Source organism: Hydra vulgaris, chromosome 01 (genome assembly GCF_038396675.1).
Source record: "Hydra vulgaris chromosome 01, alternate assembly HydraT2T_AEP".
Taxonomy (NCBI): Eukaryota; Metazoa; Cnidaria; class Hydrozoa; order Anthoathecata; family Hydridae; genus Hydra; species Hydra vulgaris.
The window spans coordinates 65,301,976-65,307,237 of NC_088920.1; positions in this window are offsets into that span (position 1 = coordinate 65,301,976).

Genomic DNA, 5,262 nt, shown 5'->3' on the forward strand with positions numbered 1-5,262 from the left:
AAGTGGGTGTAAACTTTATAAGGTCATAAAAACCGAACAACAAGAGATAATTGAATCAAATATAAAATTCGTCGATGAATATGAATTAAATTTAAGATTGAAAAAAAACAAACAAATTTGACTCATTGCCCTCCTATTTGGGGCTAGGGGCTAACGTTTTGGGTTTTTTGTTGTTCCCAGTCTCCAATCACCGCATTTTTTTGCATAGCATCCGCATTCCTCATATATATGAACATACGTAAATATGGAGTTTTCTTCATGTTTCAAAATTGCTTTGCTCAAACATCAAAAAATGTTGTCTACGGCCTTGGACTTAAAGAAAAATAAACTTGCAGAAGTTGATAATCATTTAGAGATATCAATTTAAGTAAATTCTCATAATTAAGGGACGAGGGGTGTTATAACTTATAATATGGAAACTTAATAATTAAAATAACAAAGTTTGCGGTAATTTTTTATTTTAAGTAGATTATTGTTTTTTCATACTTTTTGTTTTACACTAGAAATAATGTATTATGTGAACAAACTACTTAATATAAGTTATTACTATTTAACTAACTTATTATATTATTATTCTAAAGTATAAATTTGCAGTTTGATTTTTGTTTAAATTTTTGATTGATGCAAAAGTTATTATTTATTTTAATAAGTTTTTTTTTTCTGTTTAATTAATTAATTTTGAAAGGTATATAAATTATATACCTTTATATTTATATTATACCTTTATATATATATATATATATATATATATATATATATATATATATATATATATATATATATATATATATATATATATATATATATACAGTGGGCAAAATAATTGTCCGTAGATTAATTAAAAATAAGGTTTTTTGAAAAAAGCTTTAAAACTTTAAATGATAGAAAAAAATAAATTAAACCAATAGATAGCGCACAAGAAAACAAATAAAAACGATACACCATCTTTAATTTTCTCCCGACAATTTAAATTATAATTAACTTATTTAAAAGTTTTAAAAATTTTAAAACCAAAAAATTGTCCGTACATTTGATTTAAAAGGTAAAATTTTGCTTATAAATGATTTTTATATTAATATCTTGTACATTTAGGTTAAATAATACTATAATAAATAAAAATAAACCTTTTCTTAACTACGTGGCTATGATGGAAGGAAAAAGAAAAGAATATAGTATTGACTACATTCTTTTCTTATAGTAAACGAGTAATTTTTGATAGGGAAAAGGGATTATCAATTAGAAAAGTTGCAAAAATGTTGATAATACCACCAAGCTCTGTTCAATATATATATGGGAAAAGTATTTAAAAACAAAATCAGTGGCAAATAATGGTGTACGATGCAGAAAAAGATCAACAACGCCAAGAGTTGACAGGTGCATCGTTGGAAAAATCGAGCAGAATAGAAGAAAAAATGCCGTAGAAGTATCAAAAGAGCTGGAAAATGAATTAAATATTAAATTATTGCCACAAACAATTAGGAACAGACTGCATGAAGCCAATATTTTTGCACGGACGCCTCGGAGAAAACCATTCATCAGCATAGTGAACAAGAGAAAACGGTTGCAGTGGGCAAAGGAACATGTTCTGAAGAATGATACATTCTGGAATATGATTATTTGGTCAGACGAGAGTAAATTTAATTTATTTGGAGCTGATGGTGGTGCAAAAGTTTATAGAAGAGTCGGAGAAGAATATAATGTGAAGTGTTTGAAGGCAACATTTAAATTTTGTGGTGGAAATGTTATGGTTTGGGGCTGCATGAGTGCGTCCGGTGTTGGCAAAATTGAATTTATTGATGAGAAAATGGATCAACACTTATATAGATCCATATTAGAACGAAATTTGGTGGCTTTGGCAGGAAAATTAGGACTTGGAACGGAATTTATATTCCAACATGACAACGATCCAAAGCACAAAGCTGGATCTGTAACCCGATATCTTGCTGCAAATGGCATTAACGTGTTGAATTGGGTTGCACAACCGCCCGATTTGAACCCTATAGAACATTTATGGTCGGTGGTGGAAAAAAGAATGAAAGATCGAGCTCCAAAGAATAAAAACGAGCTCAAAGAATTGATTTTAGATGTTTGGTCATCAATTAATTAAGAAATTACGTCTAAACTCGTCTCATCAATGAAAAATCGTTGTAGAGCAGTTATTGAAGCTGATGGTGCTCCAACAAGATATTAATTTAATTTTAACTAATTTTAATTTAAAAATGAACATAGTGTACGGACAATTTTTTTGTTTGAACATTTAACTCTTTTTAAATAAACTTATATAACTTTTCATATATTGATATATTTTTAACTAATACACTTAAAATTACTTTAATATTATAATATTTCTTTAAAAACTCTTAATTACAACTATCTAAATACTTTTAAATGTTGTTTTGTATCAAATATAGATACTTTTCATTAATGTACGGACAATTGTTTTGCCCACTGTATATATATATATATATATATATATATATATATATATATAAAAGTAAGATAAAAAAAAACAACTTTTTTACGGTACTTTTAAGGCCGTAGACAACTTTTTTTGATGGGTGGGAAAGACCTATTTTTAATTTAATATATTTTAAAATTATTATTATTATAAAATAAAAATATTTATTATAACATAGTTTCAGGATTTGCAGTAATACTTTTCATTTAAATTTTTTTGGGGGATAAATAAGATATATTTTTTTATAGATCGGTGAAGAGTAGGGATCCACCAGATTACAAGTTGTGAAGTTAACAAAAAGGTAAACAAGTTAAAATTATGAAAGTTAATTTGATTTAAATCTATAGTTTGTTAAACATCGAGTAGTCAGAATCAAAAGCATGCCAGAAAATGAACAAAATTACTTTTCTTTGACTTTGACAACAAATCATTTTGTTATATTATATAATATTATTAGGAAACACATAATTGTCATATAACACAATAATATATTATATGTGTATTTTTTGTTTGACTTTTACATGTCTTTGTAATATATAATACATTTAATTTTAATTGACTTGGTGTGCAGTAATTGTAAAAGTTGTCACGTGTCACTTTTCTTTTCTTGAAAATATTTTATAACTTTTTGTTTTACAATTAAAAAAAGTTTTTAATTTTTTAGGTACCACTATCAGATAGAGAATATTTTCAAGATCAAAAATTGAAAATTGGAACTATTGGACGATTTCAAATTCGTACAATTGATAAAAAAGCAGTTGCCGAAGAAAAAAGAAAGCAAGATCGTGAAATTAATGAGCAGATAAGATCTGCTTTACTCACTTGCTCCAGAAATCCAATGTGATCATTATATGGATAGTGATTTAGATAATAAAAATGACTCAGAAACAGATCCTGACTTTTCCTTAACTGCACCAGCTGAAAGAAATTAAACTTATTTAACAAACTTGCAAAAGCCGCTCTTAGGTTTAAAATAAACGATGTTGCAACAGCTGCATTGGCAACAGTTGTATTGATTGGGTATGGAATTGTTAAAGAGAGTAATAAAGTACAAAAAAAAACGGAAAAATTTTTTTTTGGTGAAAATAAAAGAATCAGCAGCATCATAAACTCTAAACATTTAGCTGACGTTAAAGAACTAGAGGTCATTTGAATTGATGGAAAAAAAGACAAGTCTACATTAACACATTCTATTAGGTATAACATTAATGGAGATCCAGTCATTGTTGCTGCAATCAAAGAAGAATATCATCTAACATTTACAACAGAGAGTGGACCCACGTCACAAAGTTATTTGACCATGGCTATCTTTATACTAACAGGCCGTGTAAACGTGCAAAATGTGTGAAAACTGGGGGCCAGTTTTATTCAATGTTAAAAAAGCCAGAATTTAAGAAGTTCGCTTGAAGAACTATATTGATAAAAAGTTTTTTTTAAAGGAAATCGTTGTACTTACACTATATTGTATAAGATAGAAACGTATCGATTGTTTTTAAAGTTGGTATAAAATTTTAAAAATGCCAAAGAAATGTTGTGTGATGAGTTGTAATGACAACTATAATAAAGAAAATAAAGAAAAGGTGTTTCGGTTACCAACTGATAAAGAAGAATGTGCTCGATGGATTTTTATAATACCACGGGATAATATACTTGATAGTGACACTACTGTTGTATGTGAGCGTCATTTTCCACCCAATTATATAAAAATTAAGCATGGTAAAATGAGACCTCGTGACCCACCTTCACTGTTTACTTGTGTGAAAAAAAGTCTTTTTCCTACAAAACCTGGTCCATCTCGAACCAATAAAACTTTGTCTGAAGTACGCAGTATAATTACAGGTGAACTCCATCTTTTCAATCAACAAAATAAAGTATTCAATTTTGAGCATTTTTAAAATAAGGTTAAAACTGGCAGTCTTGATTTTTTGAAATGTTTTATTTGGTACTTTACCAACAATTCGTTATGCATACAGTTTACTGATTTTGAAAAAAATACGTCAATACCCAGAGTTTTGATAAAGATTAAGAATGATTTGATCTTTGAAGGATTTAATTGTGGTATAAAAAATATCATCCAAAGTTTCTCAAAAACAGAATAACCAAATTTAAATCATATTCACAACTTGAAGAATGTTGGAGATATCTTAATACTTTGATGAAAAGCAACAAAGTTTATGTACTTCAGGAACATTTTGATGCAGTAAGTCCTGTTATCATTGGAACAAAAAAGTATAATCCTGAAATGATTATTTGTGGTTTTGAATATTATTCGTTATGTTATTTCTGATTTTTATGGTTTCAGAATGAAAAAAAAAAATGGAGTAATTTTATGTAATATTTTGTATAATAACCATAGTATTTTGTATAATCCCAGATCATCAAAAGAACCAAAGCAACAACTTATAAAGCTGTCAAAGTAAATAGAACTTTAATATTTTTTCATATTTGTATTTGTACTTAATCTAATGACTTTTGCGAACATATTATCTACTAAACTCATTTTATTTTTTGTCTTCCCTGTACATTCCTTCTAGACTAGTATTGTTTCTCAATGAATGTATTATAAACCAACTGTTTTTATTTTAAAATAACTTTTTTTAATTATGCATTTTATCTATTATTTATCAAAATTATCTAATCTAGTTTCGCTAATAAAACATTTACTTCACAGATTTAACTTATTTATTGCTAAGTTAGGATTATTAAACTTGTTTTTTACTTGAATAATGTTAAATCTGTGTTTTCTCATTCAAAAGAATTTATTACAAACGTTTATTTAATATAATACATAAATCAGCTGTATT